Below are 20,078 nucleotides of genomic sequence, written 5' to 3'. Positions count from 1 at the left end.
AAATTTGTCGTTCCTTCGTGTTTAAGGCTATGTTGCTGCCACATGGGTGAGCTCTTCAGGTCAAGACCGTGTTGTCAGTAGTCGACAGGAAAGCTAGTCAGATACCGAAAACTGTTACGACTTCATGACGCTCTGCTATGTTTACAGTCTATCTGCTTTAACAATATCTCATAGCTTTGGTGGAGGCTTTAATTTACATTTGAAGAAACTTTTCTTTTAGAACGTTCCTGTTGAAAATGATACGGAGTTGTCAATTTTAATGTAAAGAAAATTTCCTGTTAGTACGTTCTTGTTACTTGATGAAAATTCTAAGTTTACATTAGCAGCAATAGATACATGTGTGCGCTGTGCGTACAGGTTACTCTTTGTTGTTGTTTGTAGTTGTCTGTTAGTTTGTACTTTCAAAATAAGTCGTGTTAACCAATGAGTTGACATTTTGTTTATAGAATATTAACCATCTTTGGGTGTAATGAACACGTGCTTATTTTGCCTGATAGAGTGAGGTCAAAACACTCTTTTACATCAGGAACAACTACGGGTGACAAAAACAAGGTTGGTGATAATACAGGACCAGGTGTCCTTACGTGTCAGGTTTCTAATAAATTTGAGTCGCTGTAACTTCAGTAATGCATTTTTATTTGGTCTGACGATGCTTCAATTCGCACTTGGCTGCAGAAGAGTGAATTCCACAACAGCTTGATTCTGCCACATTGCTCCTAAATTTAACTAGTAATGAGCATTTTGTAGTATATACTTTTCAGGCAACCCAAGAGTCACATTACTTATGCGTTGAAACATCTCAGTGTCCAGCAAACTCATACTAAATTTATAGTAAGTATGGAGTAACAAAGTCTAGGACTTTATTCTCTGGTGTGTACTCTGATTTGGCATGGCAATCAGCATGAGAAAATTTGAAAATTCTAGTAACAATGATAATGGCAGGCTGATTCAATGTCTATTTGTGGGTAGAGGGCCGTAACTTTTCACTTCTCATTTGGTGTCCGGATTATTCAGGCTCCCCTCCCTACGTGATTTATCAAAAACGCGTTATGATGCAGTAGTCTTTGACAGTTTGAAGGCACATCGTTGCGCAAACATAGTTAAGGAATGACGCGATTAGCTCAAAAGAAAGATGAACGTGCTTGATCTTTATGATATGTTCTACTGAGTAGAGCCTCATAGGTGCTTTACTGAATGTAGAGGAACTTTTGTAAGAGGGTGGCTTATAAGTATGGGAGCACTTGTAAGAATAGAGATGCTTATGAACAAAAATGTCAGTAAAAGGGCGCTAAGACGCTTAGTAGTAAGGGGACGATTATTGGAAGGAGGGCGCTAACTAAGCTATGCCGTGCAATGTTCAATTTGTAAGTGCTCTCTCAAGAGTAGAGCGCTTCTATAGGACTTGGAAAGGGAAAGCAATTGAATCACATTCCGTTTATGCCTCATTAAATTCTTAGCTTTAACTCCTATTACGTACCTTCAACCATGTTGTTTTATAATTTACATGCTCTACGTGAATTCGTAAGGAACAGGGACATTTTCATTGGTCTCGCTCAGCCAGCTATCTTTCCGCGTCTTTGTTCCAAATATTGTGCGGGAAATTTGCGTTCTGAAAGTAAACGGGACTTAAACAAATATACTTTATATCAGCTTTTGAAATCAAAGAAAACCAATATCTTTTTTTTCTTCTTCTTTTTTCACTTTGCTCATTATCTTCAATATCTGTTGTTACGTTTGTTAACCGCTTATGACCTGCACCTCTTTAAAAATTATATTTTGATTCGTTCTTGTTAATCTGCATCTCTTTTGTTTTCAGGGCTAGGGACATTGCTTGTGTTGTATACCTATTGTTTCGTTTGGCGAATCATGAAGACCCTTGAAAATGGTGCGTGGTCGCCCGTTAATCGTAATATTAGAAAGTTACGCGAATGTGCAAGTCGGTGAGGTGTATGTATGGTAGGATAGGACATTTTTGAATTAGTTTTTTGCCATCACTGAGTTTGATAAAAAAAAAAAAGGACAGAAAGATAACATTGACAGATGCTTATAGAGTAGGAGACAGTGGCGTATTACGCAAGCTAAAAGCGTCAAACGTCCTCTCGCTATAAATTAATCAACATAAAAACATCTAGCGGGCCTACATTGGTACATTTAACTTATTTTATTTTATTAAGTTTAATACGGGATATATTGTTGTATAAAACACGCCTTCCAGATGGCAAATGCTGATGCCTTTAGTAGTTGGTCATGCGTGTTTCTTTTCGACCGCAACCAATACGTTTTTTCGTTTAATTTGTTTATTGTTGCCACAGCCTGCCACATTCTGGGAATAGTGATACAGTGTCTGTTTTTGGAGGATTTAACAATATGTAGTGACCAAATGAATATAATTGTATAATACAGTGTTGCTTTGATTGTTTGCTTTGCTTTGCGAGATGTTTGCAAGAATTTGGTTGCCGGCGTGTTTTACACAGCGTCATGATCCAGTAGACCGAAAGGAAGGAAGAAAACACTCGAGGAAAAAGGCAAGAAGATATTACAAAGAGATACAAAGTAACTTCAGCTGGCTAAAGGTTCTGTAAAACCGAATAAGAGAAGAGTTGTTTCGAAACTGTGTAATGCCTATGTATGGTAGGTTATGGTACTGTGTAAACGGAATGCAAAGCATTGAATTGACAGGTTTTCTTCTTTATTTCATGATATTCCCTCAAAGTTTCAATGAAATTTCGCTAAGATGTCGGAAACCTGCGATGCCTATGGAGATTTATCGTAATTTCCTGTCTAAAAAGAGCATTTTCGTTTTTGCCACACACAAAATAACCTTTAAATTAAACGAAACTTGAAAATAGTGGTTAACTAAAATAGAAAAGTGCCCAAGAGCTAATTGTTAACCATAAAGAAACAAAGATGACGAAGGACAGAGAAGATTAACACGGATTACAAACGACCAACTTGAAAAATTTAGGCCAACTTTTCAAGACGCGCTAACCGTGACGTAGCTCCTTTATAGATAACAGAGTACTAAATCTTACGACAGTTTTGAAATGGTGAAATCCCAAAGTCACACAAACATGTTTGGTGCTCTTATTAAAATTTCGTTTCTCGGCTTCAGTTCCATGCCCAGAGGCCGCGATCCATCTTGTTAGCATCAAGAAATCGTGACTTCTCCCCTGCGGGAAATTAAAATTAAAGGTATCACCGGCGGAATTAGTCACCATGATTAGTTATCTCTCCAGGTATGTTCATAGACTGTCATAAACGTTATGGAACCACTATTGAACCATAATTTTCTTTTTCCTGTTTCTGAGTTTGTCAAGACCGTTGCACTTTCGGTCAACACTAACCGAGAACACGCAGCTGGATCTGGGGACGAAAATAAATCCCCTCTCCCAGCTTGAGACTACGTTAAATGAACCAAGCTGAAGTCAAAGAAGCCACCAAAAAGGTAGCGCAAGTGTCAGAAAAGATACTAACGTCACGTCACCAAAAGAAATTCGTTGATTGGTCGTGGTCTTAGGCTTTAGATTGGTGGTACAGCCTGTTTTAGCGTTTCTGATGTCGTCGTTATGACTACTCCAGACCATCTATAATGTATGATGTACGTCGTATAATGTCTCCTTCTTAAAGCCCTCAGATGTACTCGTAAATGTATACCCTTACCCTGATACAAGGGTGCTGTATACCAACAACGGCTGTGAAAACTGAGGCCGATAATTCATATGATTAATACTAATTTCTAAGTCTCTTTTGCAGCCGTTATTAGGGTTATTATGTGCTAATTTTCTCTCGGGTGGAACATCCCTTTCAGTCTATTAAGCTATTTTGTATACTCTTCTCAGAGTCCAAGTAAAGTTGTTTAGTCAAATTTGTTGATCGTCGGGAAGTTGTGTAATGGAGCGGGGAATTTTTGTACCTCTATCTTGTGCACTCAATTGAAGATCTGGGGCGCAATATACATTTAGGTTTTGTAAGTATTACGCGAGCATCACCACAGCAATGTATAGATATATACCCCATCTCTACTTCGCTCCACCCATTGACGCCACTCCTTTCTTTCTGCACAACACTTCAGCTAAATGTAATGACTTTAAAGTGCACCTAACCCCCAATTGTTTTTTTTTTTTTTTTTTTGCTAAAACGAATCTACTTGTTATTTGAAATAGTTCTGCGAAAAACTTTTTGGATTCCGTTAAATCCTCGATTTCCTGTGCCCCGGCGAAATCTCGAAAATAGCTCCAAAACACCGCCATTTTGTTTCACGACCAAGTTTGAGGAGAATGGGTCCAGCGGCTCTTGTGACGTCTACCCAGGAAGGTTGGATATCTCACGTCCTCGCATTTCCTTCAGGATGGTGCAATACACATTCGAAAAGTGCGCTGAAACGCCTTCCAGAGGTGCTATCGACTGTTCCAGCAATATTCCAGATTTAAAGAAAGATATACTGTACAATTTACTGGCGATGATCGGCTAATGGTGCAATAAAGACGTAAACGATGGTTGATTTTGTCGAACCGAAACAAGCGAACTGAATCTGTGAGAACCATTGAAGAACTCTCACTGGAGTTTGTTCCGCAGACTTTCGAACGCTATTTTCATAAATTTTCTGCTTAAAGCTAACCAGCAATTTCTAGAAATACTACCGAAAACCTACATCTTCCAATCCCGCAGTAGTTATAACATAACCGGCAAAGTTGTGTGATCTGATCATGATAAAGAAGCGTTATAGCGGAGCTCCGGCGGCCCGAAGGGCCGCCAAGCGGAGCCCCATAATCATATGGGAAACAAAAGGAAATCCATGAATGAATTTTCTCATGGTTTTCATGGCTAGCGGTATTGCTCGTGGGCGCGTACGCACGACGACGACGACGACGACGACGACGGCGACGGCGACGGCGACGGCGACGGCGGAGTTGCCCAACATGGCGGCCATACTCCAGCTAATAGGTCGACGGACATGCCATTAGGGACAGCGCGTCTCCCAACCCCAAAATGCATCGGGAACGAAAGAACATCGAGATCGAAATGTATTGTGGGCCAAAATATAATCAGACAGTGGGAGCCTGGTCTCTAACACTTGAAACGCCTGGTTAATTTCAGCTTTAAAACGCAGATGGCGTACACATTTTCTCGAAATATTTCAGAAAGGAAACACGAATTATCTCTTGAACGTCTCAGTCACAGAAATTTTTTCTGATCAGATCAGTTGTGCACCATGGTATTTATTATCTTGCAATTCATTGACCTATTTGTTACTAGTAAACGAACCTTAGCTTGTGTTGTCTATGCAGAAATTATATGTAGTTTCTTTAATTTGTTTAACAATAATCACAACGGCTTGTAGTGTATTTAACGCAGTAATACAGAATTTCATACCGTAATCCCATTATAATTCCACACACAAACCAACATTGAAAGCCTGAAAATATATAATATAATATATAATTATCTGTTTTTTGTTTCTGTAATGTTTTTTGATTTGTTGCTTAAAAACAGTAAAAACGTAACTCTAGAACAATATGAAATAACTATATGACAATATTGACAGTAGATGTCAGACATGTCCTCAGAGTCCAATTTTCCTTAGAATGTTACTCAAGCCATGTATGGCAAAGAAATATTAAATTAATAGTAAACTTGTTGCAAAATCAATATAGTTTGCACTGTGCCATTCAGTACTTTCATGTACATGTACATGCATATATCTGTGGTGGGGGTCAAGTTGATAAAAATCCTACGGAAATGAGCTGATTGATCAAATATTTATGCAAAGCACGATGCCCAGTATTGCGATAGCTCACTGAAGTTAAATGTGTGAAACACAAGACTAGTTTCACCTCATGCCAATAATGATTTCACATGCTTATCCCTGTTCTATTTTGCAGAACATCAAAAAGCATGGTCTAATATTATTATTAATACCAGTCGCTGGAATAGTCTTGAATGACTGCTCTGTCCTTTTTTTGCTAATAAGAAAATGATTTCAATCGAAAGAGAACTGGCATGTTCCATATGGGTTGTCCAGAAACAGTTAGAATCAGCTTTTAAAATTTCACTAGTCTGACCTGCAATGATTTCAGATATTTTCTAGTGTGAGAATGTTCCCTACACTAAATGCTCAAAATAATGATATCATCTTCTCTATTTAGCACAGCATCAAACAAACAATTTTGCCAAGGGGCCTGTAGATCCAGGTTTTCGTTATCCCTGGTGATCTTTTTCATTTTGATAGAAGTAAATTATGATGATGTTCCTCACAATGAAGAAGCCAAAGACCTGTGGATAACATAAGCCAATATGGCAGTAGCCTGCTAGAAGGCTAGTGTCAGGTTCCAAAGTTATCTCTAGCTGTTCAAATCATTAAGAAAACATGTACAACCTGCTAGTGATCATATCACAAGGGCCATTTCATAGATGAAAACTTTGGTCAAAAGGTTTCAAAAGCACTCTTCTATCTTTGTACTACACTAACCACATGTCCTGCATTTTTCATGGAGCGGTGCATGTGGTTCATGTCAGAAGAAGTATTCCTTTCCAACATTGTTGTCTTTCTGTTGTTAAAGGATTCTGTGTTTGCAAACATGTGTTGTAAATATCAGAATAGTACTGAAAATGGGTCATGAAATAGGGTTTCACACATAATGCTCAAATTTGTTGTCATTATGCAAATGCTTGATGATGAAAAAAATCTCACTGTATATTATGCTCAAAAGACGTCAACCAGTTTTTGTCACCGTTATTCCCATGTAATGCTAGATTCTTTTGCCCCACTGTTATGCTCAAAATAATGCCAGCATAATGTGTAAAACCATATAATGACCAGTAATGGGGGTGAGGGAAAGATGGAGTGGTCATCAGTGGAAGTTGTGGCACTTCCATAATAAACAAACTAAAAATTTGTTTCCCACTGACGAGAACACGGCTTCGTCTCTGCTCATGGGCGACACATACAACAGATATAGCTTGACTTGTCTTCAACATAGTCACACAATGTGTGCACCCAGACTTGACAATTTCCACACTCTACCCAGTCAACGGAATCCTTCTCAGTGCACGGTGGGTCTTCCTTAAGGCAGAAAGCACAAACATCCGGTTCAATTTCTTGCAGTTCTTGGGCTGTAGTGTCAGAAAGAAGAGCTTTTTTTCTCACTACCCTTGCTTTTCGTTTTGTAGAAAAGAAACCTCGTTGTTTTTCTGCCTTTTTGTTAGGAGGAAAGGATTTGGTTTTCAAGTACTGGTGATCGTTGCCAATTATCGAGAGGCCCTTTGCAACTGCTGTGGCAGAGCGGATATGACGTAGTGCTGTATATACGGTGTCTTTGCTTGGTGCCGTTTGAATAACATCAGTCAGCTCTGCCATGGCTGCCAGTGCACTTCTCTTCAGATCCTCCAGCTCTTTGTCGTTTTTAAGATCTTTGTCGACTTGAATGAAATTTCCCAGTTCCTCGCGCTTGTCGTCAATTTCGTTACTTGCAATGTCTCTGGGATCTTCGGTGGGCTCTGCAATATTGACAGCGTGGATATGTACACAGACAACCCCTCTTATAGCGTAATCAAGACAGGTGCACGTGAACGAGTGTACACAGGCTGCACATAGGGAACATCGCAATAGGCATTTGCAGAGTGAGGAATCAGCTCTTCTTACGTAGTAAATCTTCGTTTTGTCAGTCATCGATTGCACTTGCCAAGACTCGGCATCCTGTCTTGATACTAGTTCGCTTGGCATTGACTCTGCCTGCTTGTGTCTCTTGGTACTTTCCCGCTGACGAATGGTGACCTTTCCCTTCTCCGCCTTAATTCACTGTTCATATGCCTTGTCACGGGCGATTTTGCGTAGTGTAGATAACAGATGATCAACACGTCTGTTCTGCTTACGCTCCAGGTAGACCTCCTTCAAGGTTCGATGGAAACTTTCCACGAACATGTTCGTGTTCGCTCTTGTTCCAATGCGAAAGCATGTAGCCCACTCGCGTGGTCGAGAGGCGTACTCTTTCTCGAAATACGTGACCATAGGTTGCGATACGTTCCTTAGCCATGCCAGAAACTGCTGTAAGGAGCGCCTGAAACTAGCCTCCTCAATCTCATTTTGCAGCGTCTTCAGAGCCGCATACACTTCCTCAGCTTGATCTTTGTCTTTAATCAATTCGTTTCCTTTACGGCGCCAACTACGGTCAACGTGCCAGCTACATAGGAGTTTTTTGTCAGGCCTGGCAAACGCAGAAACCCAAGCATTGTGGTACGCCTCGGCATCGTCGCTCATGAAGATTTCTGTTTTTACATCTCCGCATTTGTTTCGGATACTTGAGAAAAAAACACGGAGTACATCAGCTGTTTCTCTGTTACTAATGAGCCATGCCACGGGAATTCCTTCATCGTAGTCATCAATGACTAGTACTGTTATGAGTTGGAAATCGTACGCTGTTGTACCGTGAGTAGCGTCGACACAAACCAACTTTTGGGCATACTTGACAAACATTTCTTTCTGAAACTCAGTTTGGAGGCCTAAAAGGAAGTCGTTCTTGTCAACCCCATCGTCTGGTGAGTCTTGTCCTTGACGCTTAAAGCACAGCACCGGATTGTACTGTTCTCTTTCCATTTCGTCCAACCAGTATAATACGCTGCTGGCATCGTCACTGTCTTTTTCTTTACAGTCGATGTTGTATTGTCGTTTGATGTTTCGTAGGTCCGCACGAGTTGACAAGTGGTCTCTAGTTAGTTGACCAAATTGCGTGTCCCTGATGTTATCCATCATGGAGTTCATGCTCACTCCTTGTGCCAGTTTCCCGGCTATACGAGAGCGCATCTCAGAGGATATCCGGTTAAAGGCGATTTCCCTCTTGTGCCCAACGTGTTGCAAGCAGTATTCTGCCAGAACCTCTCCTGTCACTCCATCAGTTCGTGTCGTAATGAAGGCAGGACAGGAGCAACCAGTTTTAGAACTTCCCTGTGATTTAAGTGATCGTTTGCCCGCGCCTCTGGATGAAAATTCTCCTGTTCTGTTGCAGTAGAACCAAGAGGTCTTATGATGTTTTGTTCTCCTGTCGGCCCTCTGTTTTACGAACCAAGATTTCGACATTTTTTCTTCTAACACCTTCCATTTCATGAAGCTTTCCCAGGACTGAAATATTTGAGTTTCTGTCTTAAGAGCATGTCCGTGGTTAGAGTTGGGGTGCTCAATAAGATCCCCCGTGGTGGAAAACGTTTTGTCTTTGCTAAATAAGATGAAAAGAAAGCGAAGCATCCAACTGTTATAAAGTAGTGAAGAAGTGTACACAAGTTGACAGTTTTTAGCCTCTCTCACTTGATAGGCCAAGTTCTAAATTATTTTTTTGCTTGCCGGAGTGAAAGGAGAAAAAAAAATTATTCTTCCTTCGATGTCGATTTTGACTTGTTTGGTTTTATTTCCCAAACCTTTGAGCCAAATCAGAATATAAATATATCAATATATATATACATACCGCACATAAGTTTAAGTACTGCTATGATAGTGAAAGTATGTTTTGGTTAGAGGGAGAAAACTCCATGCAAGAAAAGCAGAAATTGATATATTATCCGCTTGCTCAGAACTCTGGCTTTATATTCAACTGCATTTTCATACCGTTTTAGCGAGAAATACAGGACGTTTGCAACGTTAGCAACAGAAAACCTAGCTTGTCAAGGTTACATACCTGTAATCGGCTGTTTTGCATTCAGGACAAATAATATGCTTGTTTATCGGTGCTTTAACTTCTTTCGCAGTCGATTTATGTTTGCGTAACTTATGTTTGTACAGGCAGTTTCTATTGCTCAATGTCAAGCCACATTCTGGACACTGGAAATGAGCTGAGGCGGCTGGAGTAGACGCGGATGATGATGTTGAAGATGATGCCATTCTTTTAGAGGCAGAAAATATCGATGGCCCATTTGGTGAATCGGAAGTATTTGCTGCTGACAATGAATCTTCCTTCGCCTTGCCAGTTGTGAACTGGGAAGATGGTGTTGTCGGACTGCTATTGGTGGAAGATGACGGAGACTGCTCTGCTGATTGAGCCACGGAATCTTTAGACAATTTCGGGGGTTGCTGTGCTATCGTATCCTCAGTTTTACGGGACATGTCGGCCAAGCGTTTGTTTGACAAGCGAGACAACTTTTTTTTTTTAACAGTGGCACGAGAGGATCCTTCGGAGGAGCGTTTTGGCGTCGGGGAAGACGCAGTTACGTTACCATCAGCAGATTTACATTTTGTCAGTGGATGTTTTCCTGAGAGCTGAGAGGGCTTTGTCTCATCGCACTGAGATGGAGTTGAAGAACATGGCGAGGACTTGACTGAGAATGATCCTGAAGATGACGAAGTGATATTTGTTTCACTGGGAGACGATTTCTTGGAAGGAGGTTTGTCACACGATGGAGATTCATATCTTGAAGGCATATCTTTCAACTTCGAAGACAGATTCTCCTTTGATTTTGTTGCATTGTTTGGACCAGAACAAAAGGTGTGATCAGACTTTTCAGGGTTTGTGCCACTCCAGCCAACGGGAGGTAAGACATAGTCTATTTCAATGCGACCTTCTGCGAACCACGACATCAACACTCGTCGTAAATATAACCAGTATTGGGTCGGGCGTTGCAAGAAGATCGATTCTCTGATCGGTGGACCCGTTAACTATTGGAAAAGAGGGCTGTACAAGGCTACCACAGCTGCGTTCACCAGAGTAATAACACCACATATATCAGTGCAACTTTGCAGGGAATAGTTACGACATCGCCAGTCACATTCATGACCCTGCCAATTAGTCGCACTGGGAGAGTGGGCAAGCACCAAATGACTCTTTCTGTACGTTCCGACTTGTGGAATGTACCGTGCAAAATCATTGACGACGTCAATGATGTCTGGAGGAGGTTGCCAAGCCAGCGTGTCACAGTATATGATCTTCATGAAAGGTCGCAGCTCAACATCTACCAGTACCCAATGATTACCACCATTTTGAGGGCTGCCAATGAAAGTTTTGCCATTCCTTTGTCCCACATTCAGAGCGAAAACCAGCCTTTTTAACGTTCCAAGGTTAAATAACTTAGCTTTCCTCGTCATCTCGTTGTGGATATTAACAACGACGTTGGGGCATAGTAGCATGGTATCGTTTTGCATGTCGTTGAGCCGTCTTAAAACCCACGTGACGTGATCAGTAGAGACCCAGCCTTGCGTTCCCGATGCAGCCAGACGGGCAAGCTCATCTGCAGTCAATCCTGTTAATTAGTAACAATATGATATACTTGTCATCTGGCCTTATTAAATATTTTCTAAGGGAGTGGGGTAATAGACCTCAAAAACTAGAGTTGGAGTGGGCTGCTAGCAGATAAAGATGTATATAAGATCATAAAGTTCTAAGCGTCACTGCTTTCTAGTTCAACAAAACTGTGATACTATATTGGAGATGGCATCCCCCAAACCCCCCCCCCCCCCCCCCCTTTCCACCCTTGGACACCATGTCACAAAAATTTTTCAGTGAAAAGAAACCTTTTAAAACCCTAATCGAATTGTTTCAGCTACAAAATATGCATATCCCATTTTGTATCTTATATCATTTTACTTTTTCGAGCCGGTGCACGCATTTTCGTTTTGTTTATCTTTAAACTTGCATAAATAAACTTTATTGTATATTTTAGCCGGTTCCAGTACTAGTTCAGGATATACCTGGAAAAATAAGCCTACACATCACGACATCACTCCACACGAAGTCATTTCTTAATTTTTCTAAAAAAAAAAAAAAAACTTACCATAACTTGGTAGCATATCGTCAGAAGGATTGTCCTAGATCATGGCTTTGAATTTGTCGATCGCTTCCGAGGAAATTTCTCGCCGAGTTTTGGGCTGGCGAAAAGCTTTCGAAAACCAACTCACCTCAGTATTATAATCACTGGGTTTTCCCTGTCGACGGCTCAACTTTGCAAGGATCATTCTATACGTAAATATTGAACAATGCTTGGAGCAACTCAAGTGAAAAATTTTATTCAGGATTTACCTTTCCCGCTAAAAATGATAAAATTAACCAGGCGTGCTAATGTTAGAGACCAGGTTCCCGCTGTCTTGTTATATTTTGGTCCATGATACATTTCGATCTCGATATTCTTTCGTTCCCAAAGCATTTTGGGGTTGGGAGACGCGCTGTCCCTAATGGCATGTGGTCGACAGAGACATGCACCCTCGGTCTCTAGCAGAAGAATGCCATTTTTCTTGGCGGGATTTTTAAAGAAAAGAAAACGCATTTCTATTTGTTATGTCGACAAATGATAGCGGAGGTTGATCTAATGTTTTTAAGATAGGGTTGCACTGAAGGAATTAAAAAGAAAGCAAGAATTAACAGGGAAAGAAGTAGCAAAGAAGATCGCGAAAAAGAGCGGGCCAGCGCTGGGGAAGGAGGCGAAACAGTACTGAACAATGGCGTGAATTATAGCGAGTCAAGGGCTAGAGAAAGGAAGTGAAATAATACCGAACAATGCCGTTAACTAAAGCTAACGAGGGCCATAGATAGGATGTGAAAGTACTCAGAAGACTGCAGTGCCAAGTTTTTTAAAATTCGCGCGTTGTGACGCTGTGCAGCCGTGCAAGAAAAGTCACATGATTTGGTCAGGTGATGAACAAGAGAAATCAAACATGTCCGAGTGTTACAAAACAGTAAACACAGCGGGAAAAAGTGGTTGATTCGTTGATCTGTCAAAAAGATTAGTTCAGTTCAGTCTTCACAACTTTTGCTGCAAGTTTCTGCCTGGAAGATTTACACTGGCCGAACTGATTTTGCTAACTTGCGGTAAGTGACTTTTGCTGTTGCGTTTGCTATGAAAATTAACAAGTTGCCTCAGCGATATAAGCTTATTTTCAATTGGAATCCTTTGAAAGTCTTCCTTATTTGAAGCCATGTTGTGAGACAATTTATAAATTGCATCGTTTTAATTTCTCTCATCTCTAAACAATAGCAAGTGAATCGCTTTGTGGAGGTTGTTGTAAGTTGTAAACAAATTAAGCTTTCTGTCGATTTTCGTCGTCAACCTAAGCTTATAACCTCACGTCTAAAAATAAGCTTAACCAAAACCGTATTTGTAAACACGGCCGGGCGAGTTTTGAAGTTTTCTCTGTGTTAGTTGGCACAGCCGCCTCGTAGACAGCTAGAATTTCTTCTTCTGTTGTTGAAAACCAAGAAAGGTGTACAAACAGGATTTGCTAAATTTACTTTCAACGTTCCTATGGGAAGATTTGCATATTGTGATTACAAAGTATGCAGATTTCCTCGTTTTGTTAGTTCAGTTTATTCGGTTTGGCGAAATGCTTGGGTGAATTCCCAGGTTAATTTCGCTGAAGACTGGCAAAGCTACCGCCGATAAAATGACTGCAAAGCTGAATTAAGCCTTCGGCAAAAATGCACACTGTAATATTCAAATTTAAGCGTGAATAATTATTAAACTTTCTAACACTGCAAGGTTAAACGATTTTCTTTATCCTCTCTTTCATTCGGTTACCTTTCAATGAGAAGGATTTGCTTTTGATACTCAGATGAAGTGATATGCATAATTATTGTGTTTATAATGTAGATTTCCTCGTTTTATTTTGTTATCTGTCCAATTAGTTCGGTTTGGTGAAATGCTTATATAGTCCAAATGTCGAGTAGACGATTGTGCATGTAAATCCTGTGTGCAAATAAAGCTCTACTTTCATTTTGATTTACTATTTCATTTTATTAGTGCCACTGCTTTTGGTTGGGGGTACATGGGTTATTCCCCAAATATGCAGTATTTACACTTAATATGGAAATGTCCCTCAAAAGTGAGATACAGTAGTACTGTAGTACTAATGGAAAAAAAAAATGCGAAGAGCTTTACTCGGTAAATTGAACAGTGTAAATGACATTTACATACTTAGAAAAAATTTAGGGAGTAGAAGTTCTTGCCCTGACCATTTCTCGGTAATAGAAATAAGTTTTACATACATACATACATACACAATTTAGTTGGTGAGCCGAGCGCTCTCCTCTCTCCACGCACACACTCTCTCTCTCTGCTCTTTTCTTCACACTAATTTTGTTATTAACTACATTGTAACTCATAAACCGAATGTCACTCACTGTTTTCTTTGTTGTGCATGCATACTTTTTTTGCTCGTCAAAGAAAGTTTCAGTTTCTTCCTGGCTGTTTCCTTTGTCCTGTCCAGTACCAATTCCTTTGTAATATAATTTTGTGAATTCTCTATTCTTAAATTTTATCTTGTCAGGGTGATAGAATGCACTCTCAGAGTGTTCAATCATTGTTTTCAGTCACTACAATTTTCAGGAAAAAAGCAATAGTTTTCTTAATTTCCTTTTACTTTGTGTTAGGACCTTTTAGCATGCTCGTAATTGACCCATGGGCATAATTTTGAATAAAGTAAAGAATTAGATCTGTTTTAGTGTTAAGTATTTTTAAATTATTATGAATTACATGTAGGCATTTCTTTTTAGTTTTTAGTTTTTATTTTAGTCACATGTGATGTTTTATGATTTTACCGACATATACCATGTAAATGTAAATAATACACTAGAATTAGCCAATCAGAGTGTGCATTATATCAGCTTTAAACACAAACCATATGTAATAAATGTATGTAAATGATATTTTTATGACAGAGAACTGGACAGGGCAAGAACTTTTCTTTCTTTTGTAAATTTATATATTCATTCCTCTCATTGCTGTCAAAATGTCTTAGGAACCTTCATTTTTGATAGTCCATTATTTTCCACCATACCTAGCACAGAAGCTCACAAAATCCTAACTAATAACCAACATGTGTGTATCTCTGGCCTTTGCTGTGTACTACGTGTATATTCTGTTATCCTGTCTTAACTGCTAGAAACAATTTTGACAGAGCTGTTTCAACAGTTTCACTTAAATTAATTCCCAGTAACAGCGCTACATGTGGCAGTGTTATTGGGTATGAACTTTATGGAGGGTTTAAATTTTTATTTTTTTATGATTACAGGAGACAACAAAATATACATGTGTATACATAACCTGATGTTGGTGTTGGTTGCAAATCGTAGTTCATAATAGTCATCCTATTACAGGTAAGGGGGAAAAGTTCAGAAAGTTTAGAACATCTCTTCCCCCAGCACACCTTCTGTCTACAGGTGCAATTATTGAGAGGTTAGATATATATATACGAAGAGTAATGTAAAGTTATAAACTTAACATTAAAATCTGACATTTGAACGCCTCCTTTGCTAAAATTAGTCACGATTTAATTGTTATCACTCCCTGTGAATTCATAGAGATTTCAGAGGCAAATTATCACCTAATGTGGAAGTCCTGTCTTGAAGTTAGGGAAAATGACATAAAAAAAGTTACAGTGAAAGTAAAGAGAATTGTGAATGTTGATGTGGTGTACTTTGTACATCATGTAAAGGTATTTGGTGAGTGCCAAAGGCATAACATTTCATGCATTGCTTTTTCAGGACAAATTATACAACAGTGATGTTTTAAGGTGTGATCACAAAAATAGTGAGTACAATGTCCAGGCAGTACCAGCTTATGGAAGGCATATGCAGACAGTAAGAGGAACTGTAAGCATTACCGGGTAAGTTTGTTTTATGCTTTTGACTTCTTGTACTTGGATTTTTTGTCATTTCATCACAAGAATAGGTGGTGAAAGATGCAATAGTTGTTGCAGTTTATTTTTGAAGGCAAACTTATAAGTCTGCCTATGCTGGATAACAGCCATGCGTAAACTGAATGTAAAGCAAACACTCTGTTAAAGGTGGGGCAACCCTAAAACCCAGAAACTGGAAGCCGGAATCCAGAATGAAAAACTGGAATCCAGTAACCGGAAACCAGAATCCACAAATCGAAGAAAACAAGTTCTTCAAATACTCGAAAATTGTTTTGCTTAGGTTTTTGCCTGTAAAAAATAAGCGGCCAAGTAAAAAGGACCTCAAACTGACACAAAAATTCCCCATCTGTCGAAATTCGTGCAACCGTTATTTCTAGTGAGGGCTATAATTATGAGAATCTTAGTAAAGTGCGTCATAATTTAATTCCAAGCACCCTGAGAGCGTCTAAAATAAGCTTGCTGACAATTAACTGCACGGCCATGGGCCGAGCGCAGTTCGTGTTCTACCAGTGTTTTTTTTTTTTTTTTTGTGATCGGTGACCAGACCCAAACTTCCTCTCAGCCAAATTTTGAATCATGCAACCTGTGATGTTTATTCGCCATAAGCTGTTGAAACGTTAATACAAGGACAATGTTACGGATATTGTTTTCTTTATTTGTGTATAATATATGTTTTCTTCTGGTTTTATCGAAGCGTTGGATTCAAAGGGAAATAATAAATACGCTAAAAACGCTAAAAAAGGGTATTACGTCAGCCATGGAATGCGCTGACATTGCAGCTTTCATTTTCGCTACATGGCAAATGCACTGTAAGATCATGTTTACTTTGCAAGTTTATTTTGCCAGAAGCGATGGTCATTAATTTATGTGCAATTTTGTGAGTATTTCTTGTGGGTTTCGGCTAATGAAGCGAATTCTTTGGCTGTTTCATCGCAGCGAGTTAAGAGATTTGAAGAAAAATTAAGTATTTGCCGAGGTAAACAAGAGCTTGCCAGAACTTGCAATGTTTAAGTCAGTGCTAGGAGAAAAAACACAACCGTTCCAAAATTAGCTGTGGATAACGTAAACCCCCCTGATTGTGTGACTTGCGTGACCACTTCAAGGCGCAAGCAAATTAAATTTTGGCGTTTCAGGAAGAAAGCTGTTTATTAAAAGCATTATTAATAGCGTGACACTCGTTTCCTTTTGTATCATTCATGGGCATGTCCCGAGCAAACTTCCAGATTAAGACCATTACATCATCATAGATTTCGCAAAGGCTAAGACTGATGGTGCAATAAGATATGACACAGTTTGTGTTGATCAAGTGATGTGTTTACAGTAATCAATGAATCATCAAGGACTGCTCTGGAATGTGTACTGCGTTGTGACTGTAGTATTAACAAAACAGTTAAATTTTAAAAGCGCGATTATAAGATTTAAAAGATCTTCTTGCCATTTTGTATAATAAGTGATCTGCAATTTACCGGAGGTATAAATTTACCCTTTATGTCTAGTAGATACTGAACAAGATAGAAAATGTCATAGAGAACAGGATGTCTGTCAGTGGCAGCCCCCTGTACATTGACGGTCACGCCCCCCACTTTCGAAGTTCAAAGGCTAACCTGGCTCATCTTAATATAATATTTGATTTGTCCAACAGATACCAAACTAGTTCCGGATCAACACTATTTCCACACTGATACTGTGACAAATCAGCATTTCATATTCTTGGCGGCCATCATATTAAAACAATTTATAGAAATGTTGCACACTTACCTCTGTCTGCTTCTCACTTGCTAACAGATCGGACCACATGTTGTTAAAAGATGCTTAAAGACTGCCAGAAACTCACCAAAATAGCTTGTTGTTATTGTGCTACTCACCAGTCTTCTCATAGCAATTTGATCTAGACAAGAACTGCACTCTCACCAGAGCCAGATTGAACAAAAGATGGGTAACTAAGCCTTTGAGCAGGCTCTTGTGTTTGGGCCGGGGGCGTGAGCAGTAAAGCTGCATGAAGGCACTCGCTGACATGCCAATGCAGAAAAACACTAGACACTTATTTAGCCTGCTCAGGCACTAGAGACAGATAGTAGAGCCTGCTCGCAAGCTATGAGTAACTCTATCCACCTGAAAAATCACTAACCCTGACTGGAAGGTGATTACCCAATGGATAGCTTTATCCAGCTTTTGAACAATTGGGCCAGATGTATAGCTAAGGGTTGTTCAGAACTAGTCAAAAATTTTTTAGCAATTACAGTTTGTAGCTGAAGTAAAGCCAAGAAAGTAAATAACAGCAAAATAGTTTTTCCCCATATTTATTTATTAGACATTGCTGAAGTGAATTATTTCTATCATCATTCATAATATCTGGATTCAGGATTCTAGTTTCCAGTTCCGGATTCCGGTTTCCGGAATCAGTTTTTTAGGGTTGTCCTTAATGATGTATGTGCATGTTAATCTTGAATAATCTGAAATTTCAGAGAGGTTAAGAATATCATATCATATCTGTGATGGTTCTGTATCTGTTGGTGTGCAACGATCTTCACCAATATTTCAATGTAATGATGTACAGTGTACATGTATATTAATTAACCAAATTATGCTGTTTTTAGTTGACCAATACTACTATTGTAATGTGATGTTGAAGCCCACAAATTGACAAACATGCCCAGTGTCAACTTGTCAAATATATGAAGTGGCCAGACAGTCTAGATTACAAAATTTCTGAAAGTTGGAATTACCAGGTAAGATATTTCTTAAACATTATTTTGTAATTAATGATTTCTCAGACATTGTTTTCTTCAAGAAAAGATTCATACCCCACATGGAGATTTTTTCTCTATTAGAGCTCTATCTTCCTGATACTTCAATTTGGAATTTTTGAAGACTGGCCATGAATGGGTGTTGGGTGTGAATATCTTCTGGTACTGCACATTCAGATTTACATGTAGTAAACAAGAACATCAGTATTTATCCTGACAAACTCTGATTTTCTTTTGGAAGCTGAACTCATATGCAGTTGTACAGTTATATGTACAACCAAACAGCCTGGATGGCCCTTTGATTGGGACTGGGCACATTGTTGTAACTTGCAATGTTCCAGTTTCTTGTTTAAAGCAAACTGCATTTGATCTCAAAAGCAAGTCGCCAAGTTCATTTCAGTTAGTAAGTTTTCTTTGCATCTCAGGGCAGAGCCTGCCACTGTGAAAGTTGGGGTACCAGCCCGGGGGAGGTACTTTGGGAATTTCTGGGTGGGGATGTGCCGCTTGGACCCTGGAACCCTTAGCCTATACTAGAGCTAGTTCAGCTGAATTTTGCTACCCTATACTAGAGTAAACTCCCCAAATCCCCCCATCTATCGACACTGTTGAGGCTGATTTGCCTACATTTAAACTTGCTGATTTGATTTTTTTATATTTTTGAGTGGCAATTCCTGATTTCCTTAGTCTAACTAAAATCTTCAACCAACTAGTCAATTTTGTGAAAATGATATCCTACTCTAGACCCAAATGCTCTGATTTATATACCCTATCCTAGAGTAAACTGCTTGAAAACCATACCCTTCACAGCGGCACATACCTATATAGCCCATATATGGCAGTGCCCCCCCCCCCCCGGGGGTACCAGCCCCTAGCATTTGATTCACTAACACTGAGTAAACAACTAACAATGAAGTACACTGTATATCAAAGAAAGGAATGTCATCTGTTTGTGTGTAAAGATTATAATAAATTATAATCGATATGTTTTTATCTGAATAACAGTGGTGTTCAAGTAGCAGCTACAGTATGATTACATGTCTGTTCCTGTCATTCAATATATGAACGGTTTACACATGGGCAGCCTGTATTAAGACATCAAAGATTTTCAAAGCAACCATGGCCTGGTGAGATATTTCTGAAGAAATATAAATTTAAAGTCCTTATGATTGCTTATAGGCATTGATTTTTATTGTAAACAATATCTTACTGAGTGTATTTTTCTTGTGTACTAATTGTTGTAGAACACAGAGATCACTATAAGTATGACAGAGATATTAAAGTGTGAAAAGTTCTATAAACAAATGCATGCAGGAACAAATTAATTTATGATGGATGCAGCTTCTGAGAGATCCCCAATCACGGCACGAAAAATTGCCTTTACCCCGCGTCAAATGTGTGGTTAAAGGTTTTGTAAAGGTCGCCTTTGCACGCTTTTGACGATCTGTGACGCGAATCAAAGATCATCTGTGAATAAATCTTTACCACCAAATCAAAGGCGTGAAAGGCCGTTTTTACTCACCTTTGAACGCCTGTGTTTTTAGGGTTAAAGGTGATCCTTTGATACGCCTCAAAAGTGTAATCAAATTTGTCTGCGATTCGAGTCAAAGGTTTGCTAAAGACGTGGTCGAAGATGCCTGTGACGCAGGCCAAAGGTTTGTCAAAGGTACTCTGCACGTTCTGCGCTCGCGCGTCTCGCCCGAACTTCTCGCTCGCGCTCCTCTTTC

The 20,078-nt window shown here is 39.4% G+C and overlaps 2 long non-coding RNA genes across 2 annotated transcripts in view; one reads left to right on the top strand and one right to left on the bottom strand.

The window, feature by feature from the left end:
- LOC149105157 (uncharacterized) overlaps positions 1 to 20,078 on the bottom strand; it is a 254,926-nt gene that overhangs the window by 10,205 nt on the left and 224,643 nt on the right. The window lies entirely within an intron of this gene.
- Positions 14,223 to 19,922, top strand: LOC149105173 (uncharacterized). Its single transcript, XR_016201350.1, has 3 exons — positions 14,223 to 15,574; positions 18,205 to 18,336; positions 19,357 to 19,922. It is a non-coding gene; the product is annotated as an uncharacterized LOC149105173 (long non-coding RNA).

This window comes from Orbicella faveolata, unplaced genomic scaffold, assembly GCF_042242905.1.
Source record: "Orbicella faveolata isolate gen_17 unplaced genomic scaffold, um_ofav_v1 contig_34, whole genome shotgun sequence".
In the NCBI taxonomy this organism is placed as follows: Eukaryota; Metazoa; Cnidaria; class Anthozoa; order Scleractinia; family Merulinidae; genus Orbicella; species Orbicella faveolata.
The sequence above is the reverse complement of the archived record's forward strand: the minus strand, read 5'-3'. Positions and strand labels throughout refer to the sequence as shown.